General features: G+C 42.5%; 1 long non-coding RNA gene across 1 annotated transcript in view; it reads left to right on the top strand.

Annotated features, from left to right (window-relative positions):
* Positions 1-12524, top strand: part of LOC127582243 (uncharacterized) — a 98633-nt gene that overhangs the window by 68686 nt on the left and 17423 nt on the right. The window contains exon 5 of the long non-coding RNA XR_007958088.1: positions 8598-8738. This is a non-coding gene — a long non-coding RNA (uncharacterized LOC127582243). The remainder of the gene's footprint in view (positions 1-8597; positions 8739-12524) is intronic.

The following is a 12524-nucleotide window of genomic DNA, read 5'->3' as shown; positions in this document are numbered from 1 at the left end:
GTGTTGTGTGTGTGGGTCTGTTATGTTTTTCCAAGCTGTACTTTCAAATGCAACTTTTCTGAGACAAAATTGTAATCCCAGTGGTACCTCGGCTGGGGCAGTAGTAGGGTCACTAAACTTGGCCTCGGTGCACCTGGATTAAGAATGAGATATTAATTCAGGTTTCTGCTCTATATTATTATGTGAAACGTGAAGTGGCCAACATCCCTCTCTGCTTGAACAACAGTTGCCACTGACCATCAGGACTCACTTGTGATTAAGTAGTATGTGGTGATAGGGAATACAGGCAATGCTCGTGGCACTATACCTAACAGGAAGTTAGCAGCTTTATGAATAACACTGAGAAAAATGGTAGCAAAACAACAATGTAATGTGTAATGCAGCATGGAATATGTGATGGGTTCAGGGTACAGTGGGGGGACTAAGGAAATGGATGGTGCCAGAGAAGATTAAGAGAAGATGTAATAAAGTTGTTCAAAATCACATTTCCACTGACAGGGGCCAATAACTAAAGGACACAGGTTTAAGATAATTGCCGAAAGAACCAGAGGGGAGTTAAGAATATTTTTTTCACACAGCAAGTCATCATGATCCGGAATTCATTGGTGGTGGAAGCAGCTTCAATAATAACTTTCAATAGGGAATTGAATAAATATATGACTGTGAGAATAATTGCAGAGAGGTATGTTGAAAGAGTAGTGCCTTGAGATTACTTGAAAAAGCGCCACAGGTACAAGAGTCCGAATGGTCTCCTTCATTGCTGAAGGATTCTATGCATTAAAAAACAAGAAACAAAGAAAAAAAATAAATATCAGTTGTTTAACACAGCTGAATCTGCTATACAAGCATTTTCCAATTTACAACAATCTTGGAGGCAACTTAAAGACTGTCAGCTTGTTGTAATTTAGATGCAGGATTGCTCTTGGGCTCAAAATTCTGAAACCACAACAAAAGGAGAGATCGAGAGACCAAAGAAATCACTTTGCAGTCTGATCGAACAGCCTGAGACACAGGCAAGATAATGCAGATATAACAGAGTCTCCAAGCCTCAGTCAAGGTTCTGACTAACGACTCTCAGGAATGTAATTGCACAATGAGAATCATATGAAGTCCCACCAAACCCAAAAGTCTGAACATCAGAAGAGAACCCAGACCGTATCTGAAGATTCAGACTCTGTTTTCAGCCAATTGGATCACTGGATGGGAAAATAAATATTTCATTTGCAACTTGCTAGTTCCTCTCGTGTCTTAGTCGGTAGAAAGGATTGCCTCATGTGGTACTCAGCAAAGGGTTTGTGGGCTGTTCTTTCAGCCTCAGCTCAATAGGGCAGTACCTCACCTTCCCAGGGACTTGTCATATGGTCATACAGCACAGAAACAGGCCCTTCAGCCCACCACATCCATGCTGATCATTTTACTTATCTAGACTGGAAGAACCCTCAAACCTAGTCTCCAATTGATTTAATTGCGCCAGAAAAATAAATCAGTCTTCATGTTCTGGACACTTCCTTTACAAAGTGCTGATGTGTGAACACCCAGTGATGCTACCCATTGTTTGTGTTTTTTCTGAGGATGTGATTTAGGAAGGCATGTATTGCTCCATCATAGCTGCCCTGAGAAGCTGGTGATAGAACAGCAGGTTAATATAACTATAAGTTCACCTGTCAATCCGGGGGTGACATTTATTACATCCGGTGCTCCCGGTACGGCCTCTACATCAGTGAGATCCGACGCAGATTGGGTGACCGCTTTGTCGAGCACTTTTGCTCCGTCTGCCACAAAAGCAAGGATCTCCCGATGGCCACCCACTTCAGTTCCACACCCCACTCCCATACTGACATGTCTATCCATGGCCTCCTCTACTGCTGTGTTGAGGCCAGATGCAGATGGAGGAACAACACCTCATATTCTGCCTTGGTAGTCTCCAACCTGATGGCCTCAACATTGATTTCTCTAACTTCCAGTAACCCCTCCCCCCCCTTTCTCCCCTTTTCTTCCCCTCTTTGCCCCCTCCTCTGTCTTCCCTCATTCCTGTGGCCCCCTCCCCCCTTCTCTTTCCCCATCCCCCACCCTCATGACCTGCCCAGCTATTCCTCACCTCCTTCCCTTTATTCCGTGGTCCACTGCCATCTCCTGCTGGATTCCTTCTTCTTCAGCCCTTTGCCTCTTCTACCTATCACCTCTCAGCTTCTTACATCTCCCCCCTCCCCCCACCCACCTACCTTCCCCCTCTCACCTGGACTCACCTATCACCTGGACTCACCTATCACCTACCAGCCTGTGCTCCTCTCCATCCCCCGACCTTTTTATTCTGGCTTCTGCCCTCTTTCTTTCCAGTCCTGATGAACCGAAATGTCGACTGTTTATTTCTCTCCATAGATGCTGCCTGATCTGCTGAGTTCCTCCAGCACTTTTTGTGTATTGCTCCAGATTCCAGTATCTGCAGAATCTCTTGTGTCTCCAGGTTAATATAACTGATGGTCCTGCTGGATAACATCAGTGAGCAGTTAATAGTCACTTGTATTGGGTTGGGACCTCAATCATGCTTAGGTTTGTACAGGGTAAAGATAACCAATTTACTACCTTGAAGAAAATTAATTAACCTGTTGGATTTTGACAGTAATCTGAAAGCTTCAAAGTCCCAATTTGTTAATTTTGATTTTATTCAAACAGAATTCAAATTCTCAAATGACCACTGTGGAATTTATTTTCCACTGGATTTGTGGTACAGGAACCTGAAGAGCGCTACTGAGGTGACAGAATCTGCCTGAGACCAAGAGAGCATCACAGGAGAAAACTCTGCCTGTCAGTTTGGCTCATTTGCTAGCAACTCTTATCTCTGTGTCAAAAGGTTAAAGGGCAGTGTGTGAGCTCATTATCCAGGCCAACACTTTGAATGCAGTGGTAAGGGTATGCCACTCTTCAAATGATACATTAAAAGAAGCCACTTCCTGCTAGTGAGCATTAGTAATTTGTGGCACTTTTGAAACAAGGTGGGGGACACTTTCTGTTTATGGGATCTTCCTCTGTATGAAATAGCTGCCAAATTTTACTTACACAATGATTGTGACTACAGTTTATCATGGATGTCTGAGAGATGTGATGCATGGGCATCTTTCTTTCTCAGGAGGATGAAATGAGCTTCTGGAGTCACTTTAACTTAATTTTAAACTCTCCCACTTGTTCACTGATACTAGTTTTTAGATTTTAGCCTGCATAAATATTAAATTGACACTTCAAATGCAACTGCATAGCTCATTATCCTACAGTATTGTACAGTGTTTGATGCATTTTTATTATATAAAGCAACAATTCGCAGTAGAAATAAGCATTTTGACGACACTGTATGATGCTCTTACACTGCAGGAGACATTGTTTGAACTCGGGACAAACAGTCACAACCTGATGTGGCACAGTATGAAGGGCTTCATTTTTATTTTGCTAATTAATTGGCATGAGGCAAGCCACCTTCTTAACATGCATAAATTTAGCAATTCAGGACCCAAAGGATAAGAGCGAGCCACATGTACCGGAACATTCTGGAAATTGCTGAGCTCGGTAAAAAGACAGCAACAAAAGAGTTGCATTTCCAGAGCATCTTTGTCAACTTCAGGAGACCCAAAGCACTCTACAGCCAAAGTATTTCTGAAGTTTAGTCACCCTTGTAATGTCAGAAGTAGGTTTCCAATTTGTGCAGAGCAAGGTCCCACAAGCTCCAATGTGATAATGAGCAGATAATCTGTGTCTCCGTGGTGTTGATTGAGGTACAAATCACCGGGTCACCAGGGAATACACCTCTTTCAAATAATGTTGTGGGATCTTTTGAGTCCATTTTAATGGGCTCAGTTAAATACCTGATCTCCAATAGTGTAGCACAGCCCCAGTGTGCATGGGGGTGTTGGCCTGGATTGGGGCTCAAGCACCATAACCTTCTGACACAGAGGCAAGAGTAGTGCTACCCACTGAATTATAACTAGGTCTATTGTACACACTTACTTTTGTATTCAAGTAATTTTCTGTCACCTACTATGCATTCACTGAGGAATGCACTTCCTGGTGAGTCCCACAGACAAGGTGCTTCCATTCTCAATCTGTGTTGAGTTAATTAATTTAAGTAGTCACAAGTGAAATTATGGAAATCGTAATTGACCTCAGTTGCCCTGGATAGTGAAGGAAAAATCAGCCAGACTTCTGACTGTTTTCTGGTAAACTCTTTTGAACCATGTTGCTTGAGGAATTCCTGCCTGGGCTTGCATCTTTCTCCAATTCCTTTCTATTGTCCCCTTAGAGCTCATCTCTTCTAGTTTCTTTCTGAGCTCATCTTGTCCACAGGACCCACCTGTTGTTCCCTTATTCCTATTCTACTTAAATTACTAACTTTAAACCTTCCCTCCTGGCTCCCATGTTAACTGATATTGTTAATGTTTCTCTCTCCTTAGATAGTATCCCATTCTTCTTCAATTCTGCCATCAGCAATGTTCTCCTAAAAAAAACAATCCTTAACGTCTTTGCTCTTAGAACCTATCACCTCAGTTCGAACCACACCTTCATCTCCAAATTCATTGAACATGCTGTTTACCTCCCAAGTCCATGTCCATATTTCCTGGAAGTCCATGCTGGAACTGATCCCATCTAAGGCGGCATGGTAGCGTAGCGGTTAGCGCGACGCTATTACAGCGCCAGTGATCGGGGTTCGATTCCCGTCACTGTCTGTAAGGAGTTCGTACATTCTCCCGTGTCTGCATGGGTTTCCTCTGGGTGCTCTGGTTTCCTCCCACATTCCAAAGATGTACAGCTAGGTTAATATGGGGGTTTAAAATGGGCGGCATGGACTCGTTGGGCCGGAAGGGCCTGTTACCACGCTGTAAATAATATTTAAAAATTTAATTTAATTTAAAGCTTTTGTAATGGTTGACTATGTCTTATCTAGTCTATTCACATCTATCTAATCAGAGCCATTGCAATGGCTTCTCTTCCAATTACCATTCCATTACCTCTGGTATCGACCAATGGATCAATCCTTGGTCCCTCCCATATTATCTATCCACATGTGGTCCTTTCACTACATCATCTGAAAATACAGATTCCATCCACATGTTGTCACTACCCAGCTCTGCCACCTCTCTCCATTCTTCCACCACCTCCAATGTCAAATTGTTGGCCCTACATCCACTTATGGATAAGTAGAAATATTCTCTATGGGCAGACAAGAAACCACTGTCTTTGATCCCTGCCACAAACCTGGTTGCATGTCTGAAGCTGAAACACACTGTGATTATCCAAAACTGGTTGCTCGCGTCCTCAGCAAGTCCCATCACCCCATGCTCTCTGTCCTTCACTGATTCCTTATTAAGCAACATCTCAAGTAGAAAATTTTCAGCTTTTTGTTTCAAATCCCTCCGTGGCCTTACCTCTTCCTATCTCTGTAACCTCATCAGCCCATAACTATTTGGGATATCTGCATTCCTCTCTTTCTTGCCTCTTATGCATCCCTGGGTTTAATTAAACCAGAAAATGCTGGAAATACTCAGCAGGTCAGGCTGCATCTGTGGGAAGAGAAACAGAGTTAATGATTCAGACCCTTTGTCTGGTTTTAGTTGCTCCACCATTGCTAGCTGTGCCTTTAGTTGTCAAGTCCTCAGCTCTGGAATTGCCCACTTAAACATTTCTGCCTCCTCCTTCTCCTTTAAGATCTTCCTTGAAACCTACCTCTTTGAACAAGCTTTTAATCGTCTTTCTGTAGGAGGACTAATTTCAGATTTTGTTTGATAACACTCTTGTGAAGCACCTTGGAATGATTTACTTTGTTAAAACTGCTGTATAAATATAAGTTGCTGTTGGATTAGAAATTGCTGTTGCTGTTGATGTTGTTGATGATGCCCTTCATGGAGAAGCAACATGCCGATATCTTGGGGTTCCACACAAATTCACCCAATGAAACATTTCCAAAAGAATTAAATTATAAGGATAGATTTCATAAACTTGCCATGTACCCTTGAATTTACAAGATTAAGGGGTGATATGATTAAGCTGCTTAAACTGATTTAAGATATTTGATAAGGTAGACAGAGAAAAATAACTTCCTCTGATGTGGGAGTTCAGAACAGGGGAACATGACCTCATGAAGTTAGAGTCAGGCTGTTGAGGACCAAAATCAGCAAGTAGTTCTTCACATAAGAATAGTAGAGATCATGAATTCTCTTTCACACAAATACCATGGATGCAGAAGATGAATTGGAAGTTTCAAGAATGTGATTGACATATTTTGTTGGGTAAGGTTATTCAAGAATACGGAGCAAAGGCAGATAAATAAAACTGAGGAACATCAACATCTAATCCAATGCTGGAGCAGGATTGAGGAAATGAATATCTTGTTTGCAATGTTGCACTTGGTGGTCGTTCAAGAAAAGGTGTGAGGTGAGGCAAGTAGGGAGATTGGTCCCCCCAAGAATCCTATAAACAAAATACATGTGACATGAGGTTATGGAGGGGCCCACAAATTTTCCCATAATATTAAGGATTCATGCCCATGCCCCACCAAATTCTGGCAATTTTAGATTCCTACACATGCCCCTGCTTCCATTGTATTCAGGACAGAATGGAAGCAAAGTGTGAGGGAGTGCCTACAACTGATGAAAATTGTCAGTTTGTAAATCTTAACATGAAGGGAAATTATGAATTTCTCCAAACACAAAAGGCACTTTAATTTAGAATTTTGTGTGTTGTAAGAAGTGAACATAATTTTTCAGATAATTTTAACCTAACCTATCCCAAACCTATCAGCAGTGGCTCAGTGGGTAGTATTCTTGCCTCTGAGTCTCAATTGTGATTTCAACTCTAGTTCCAGAGACGTGTGAACATAGTCAAGCCGACATCTTAGTACCGTACTGAGGGCGTGCTGCATTGCTAGGGATGAGAGTAAAACAAACGCCCATTTGACCTTTCAGGTTGATGTATAAGATGCCACATCAATATTCCAATCAGCAGTGGACTGCTCCCTGATAGCCAGAGTGGATACCTACCAAGCAACCAATAACTGAAACAGATTACCTGGCGGTTACCATGTTGCTGTTGGTGGGATCTTGCTACACTCAGATTGGCTGCTCCACTTCTTCTGTCACAACAGCAACTGCCTATCAAGATCATTTCATAAGCTATGAATTCTTTTGATACATCTTAAAGTTGTGAAAGGTGCCATATATTTTCAAGCTGTTGACTTCAAAGGAGATTACACTCACAGCATGCAAATGAAGAGGTGGGGCAGGGTGGGTGGGGAGGTGGTTGGGTAAGGGGTTGAAAGAAAAGGTTCAATTAAAATTTATGCCATAAAATTCAAGCTCTCCTCTTTCTCTCATTCACCGAAGCAATTTATAGCTGGGGTATTCTTGGCTCCACTTTGTCTGTTTGAGGTTTATTCTGTTCCAGCTCCCACTATCTGCTTTGGTGGGAACAGGAAGGGTAGAAATCTCTAATCTATTCATCAGACCCCCCTTGTGAACATGTGTGTTTTATACTGAAATTGCTGGATGCTGACCCTGATGTGGTTTTCCTCCCAAAAAAGATGTTTGGGTTGTTGCTGGGAACAGAGAATTCACCAGTGATTGTAATTCCCTTTTACATTGTCCACACTTGTACTCCTCCTCAGTCTTTATGAACATCTATACTCTCTAATACACAAGCAAACCTTCATACCCATTCATACACAACCACTGATACAGCCCTTATAGAGAATAAGAAAGAGAAAGCTCCCTCTCTCTCTCTCTCTCTCTCTCTCTCACACACACACACACACACACACACACACACACACACACACACACACACACACACACACACACACACACACACACACACTCTCTCTCTCCTACTAAGTTTCCAACAGTGGTCACTGGATGGCAATCAGCAATGGTAGCTCTTGACTGAATTCTGGATTCTTTCCATCAACCTGCAAGGTCCAACAGCACGATGGCTGTGAGACTGAGATTAATTCTGCAGTGTCAGAGTTTAGACTTGCTCCAAGTGATAGCTCCACAGTGAGGAACATCCGAACTCCACTGACCCCTGAGGACACTGAACTTGTAACAGGCTGAAGCACCAGTAACAGAATCACAGGCATCAGTTTAAAAAGGAAACTTAACTTAAAACATGATTTGAAATCAAAACACAGTCTCCGGATAAATTCAAAGACTCTGGCGCTCAATAGAGGAATGAAGAGTCAATGAAAGCAAACAGTTAAAAAAACTCTGGTACCCTGGTGGTCTAACGTGGGTGTTCTTCCATGTGACATCATCTCTGCTCAGTGCAATTCTGCAATAGAAAAGGAAATCACATAATAAGAGTTTACATTTGGGTGGGAAGGAGAGAGATGAGAAAAGAGCCAAATTCTCAACCCTACTGAATCTGGAACTTGCTACTCATGGAGCAGTTGCAGCAAATCACATAGATATTTTTAAGTTAAGCACATGGGAGAGAAAGGAAGTGTAAGAAATGCTGTGAGTGTGAGTGGAAGATGAGATGGGGATTAAAACTACCACAGACCAATTGGGCCAAATGTTCAGTTTCTGTGTTGTAAATTCCAAATTATTCTACCCAAACAGGTCTTCCAATTCATACAGTCCTCTGAGGTGAAAGACAACCTGTTTCCATTCAATTTCTCTGGGTTCTGAGCTGGCTGAAGAGCTCTATGCCAGATCTGCCGACATTGTCACAGGTGGGGCAGGTGGTACTTGACAGAGCTGGTGAGTTGTTGTTTGGGTTGTTGTATACTCCTTCGCTACTTGCAAATGGTCTCCGCGCCTCCCCTTCATAGAGACGTGAGGTGCTCAGTCTCTTCACAGATCCTTCTTTCTCCATCTTGAGCAGTCACAAGCCAGAGATTCCCCTGAGTCAGTGAATGTGTTTATTGAGACTTTGAGAATATCCTTGAAGTGCTTCCCTGTCATGTGGGAACTCTCCTCCCATGATAGAGCTCAAAGTGCATGTTTCAGGAATAAGATGCCAGGCACGTGGGCAATGTGACCAACCTAATGGTTACTGGGGCCTTGATGTGGGGGAATATTGACCCGAGGCAGGATGCTGACATTAGTTTGTCTATCCTTCCAATGGATCTGGAGGATTTTGCCGAAAGAGTGTTGGTGGTATTTCTCCAAAGACATTTTATACATACATTAAAAATAAGAGGGTAGCTAGGGAGGGAGTAGGACCACTCAGGGGTAAAGGAAGGAATTTATGCCTGGAGCCAGAGGATGAGGTACTAAATGAATACTTCACATTGGTATTCACCAAGGAGAAGGATATGGAGGTTAGTGAGATCAGTATGGGCTATGGTAATAATCTAGGGCATGTTGGGATCAAGAAGGAGGTGGTGTTGGGTCTATTGAAGAACATTAAGGTGGATAAGTCCCCAGGGCCTGATGGAATCTATCCCAGGTTATTAAGAGAGGCAAGAGAGGAGATTGCTGGAGCCTTGACAAAGATCTTTTATCCTCTCTAGCCACAAGCGAGGTCCCAGAGGACTGGAGAGTAGCCAATATTATTCCTTTGTTTCAAAAGGGCAATAGGGATATTCCAGGAAGTTATAGGCCAGTGAGCCTCACATCAGTGGTAGGGAAGCTATTGGAAAGGATTCTTAGGGATAGGACTTACTTACATTTGGAAAAGCATGGGTTTAGTAGGGATAATCAGCATAGCTTTGTGTGGGGCAGGTCACATCTTACAAACTTGTTTGAGCTTTTTGAGGAGTGAAGGATGATTGATGAGGGAAGGCAATGGATGTTGTCTGTGTAGACATCAGTAAGATATTTGACAAATGTATATTACGGAAGTCTGATCCAGAAGATTAAGATGCGTGGGATCCATGGTGACTTGGTAGATTGGATTCAAAGTTGGCTTGGCCATAGAAGACAGAGGGTAGTGGTGGAGGGTTGTTATTCTGACCGGAGGGGTGTGATCAGTGGTGTTCCACAGGAATCAGTGCTGGGGCTTCTGTTGTCTGTGATACATATAAATAACTTAGATGAAAATGTAGATGGGCTGATCAATAAGTTTGCGGGTGACACAACAATTGGTGGAGCTGTGGATAGTGAAGAAGGCTGTCAAAGGATACAGCAGGATATAGATCAGTTGCAGATATGGGCGGAGAAATGGGGGTAAGCTTTTACACAGAGTGGTAGGTGGCTGGAACGTGCTGCCAGAGTGCTGATGGCAGCAGACATGATCGTGGTGTTCAAGAGGCATTTAGACAGACACATGAACATGCAGGATGTGGATCGTGCAGGCAGATAGGTTTAATTTAATTTGCCATCATGGTTGGCACAGGTATTGTGGGCTGAAGGGCTGTTCTCGTGTTGTACTGTTCTATGTTCTCCAGTGCTTTGAGATGTCGATTGTAGGTTGTAGAGGAAGATGAGGATTACTGCACTTCGTAAACCATGAGCTTGACGTTGAGTTTGAACTCTTCATCTTTCCAATTAGACATATGGAAAGACGATGGAATTCACCTCCTCACTGTGTCAAAGAGTGAAGGGCTGACTCCGTCATCTTCATTGATAGAAGCATTTAAGCAATGGTATTGGGCAGTGCTGAGGTAATGGTATCAATGACTGACGTCTACATTATGGCCTGAGACCACACACAGATCAATGCAGCCTTTGAATCTTGCACAGATTAGTTCCCCTTTCCTCTGTATGCTCAATAGTTTTAATAGGTGAGGGTATAAAAAATGGGGACCAGGGAATTGTGAATTGATTGCATCATAGTGAACAGAAAGCCAAAACTGGAGCACTCAGTAGGTCAGTCAAGATTGCAATTTGTTAGCAAATTTGCTCAGGTTTTTCTAGTCAAAACACATAAAGAAGTGGGGAAGGGAGTAGAGGAGTGTGGGTTATGAGGAATCTAATGAAATGGCCTTGGAAATGACTGAAATAATGGCAGGGGATAGAGTCATACAGCATAGAAATAGGCTCTTTTATCCATGTCCATGCCTATCATCAAGCACCTACCTATACTAATCGCATTCACCAGAACTTGGGACATACCCTTTTTTGCATTGGTGATTCAAGTGCTCTTCTATATACATCTTAAGTATTGTGAGAGCATTGGTATTGGTATTGGTTTATTATTGTCACAGGTACCAAGATATAGTGAAAAACTTGTCTTGCATGCCATCCATACAGATCATTTCAAAAACATAAGTACTTTGAGGTAGTATCAAGAGTCTTAAGATAGTGGGATAGTGTCCTTGAGCCTGGTGGTGCTTGTTTTCAAGCTTTTGTATCTTCTGCCCGATAGAAGGGAGGAGAAGAGAGAACGTCCAGGTGGGTGGGGTCTTTGATTATATTGGCCGCTTTTTCGAGGCAGCAAGAAGTGTAGGCAGAATCCATGGAGGGGAGGCTGGTTTCCATGATGTGTTGAGCTGTGTCCACAATTCCCTGCAATTTCTTGCAGTCATGGGCAGAGCAGTAGCCATACCAAGCTGTGATACATCCGGATAGGATGCTTTCAATGGTGCATCTATAAAAATTGGTGAGGGCCAACGGGGACATGCTAAATTTCCTTAGCCTCCTAAGGAACTAAAGGTGCTGGTGAGCTTTCTTGGCCATTGCGTCTATGCGGTTGGACCAGCACAAACTATTGATGACGTTTACACCTAGAAACCTGAAGCTCTCAACCATCTCCACCTCAGCACCATTAATAAATATAGGGGCACGTGCTCCACCCCACTTCCTGACAGTCAGGCAGTGTGTTCCAAACTCCAACCATTGTTTTGGTGAAAAGTTATTCCTCAAATCCCCTCTAAGCCTCTTATCCAAACCCCAGACCAATGCCCTCTAGTTTTAGATAACTGCAATAGGGAAAAAACTCTTATTAATGACTCTATCTATGCCCCTCATAACTTAAACTATGGGACGTGAGTTGATGATTAGCAATGAATGTAGGTAGGAAAGTTTATATAGAGGAATCTTAGAGAAAAAAGAGCTTGTGAAAACTAAAGACCAAAACTATCTCTACAATGTCCCGTCAAATACATCCATGCAGGTACAATGTAGATTAAATACAGAGTTAATTTTTCTCTATACTGTTTTGTTAACCCTCCCAGGTAGGACTGTTTGAGTTAAGTATAGAATAAACTTTCTTCTATATTGTCATACCAATAAAACAACCCTATAAATACAATAACCCATTGATATAGTGTCCTTAACATACCAAACCATTGTACAGCACTTCACAGGAACGCTGTCGTAAAATTGATGTCAAGGCTCATAGGGAAATCTAGACCAAATAGCAGGTTTTAAAGATATCCAACATTCTGTCTTGGACAAGCCTCAATTTCTTCCAGTTAAACATTAAAAAAAAGGAAACACTTATCTTAATCCTGAATCCATCCTCCTCTCCACTAATTGTCCCTGCTAGAACCAGACTGTTCACAGTCTTGATAATTGATTTCAGTTCATTTCAGCTTTGAACTTCATCTCATCTCCATCATGAAGCTTACCTACCTCTGCCTCCATTAATATCTACCCTCG

The sequence above is a fragment of the Pristis pectinata genome, chromosome 23, assembly GCF_009764475.1.
Source record: "Pristis pectinata isolate sPriPec2 chromosome 23, sPriPec2.1.pri, whole genome shotgun sequence".
Taxonomy (NCBI): Eukaryota; Metazoa; Chordata; class Chondrichthyes; order Rhinopristiformes; family Pristidae; genus Pristis; species Pristis pectinata.
The sequence above is the reverse complement of the archived record's forward strand: the minus strand, read 5'-3'. Positions and strand labels throughout refer to the sequence as shown.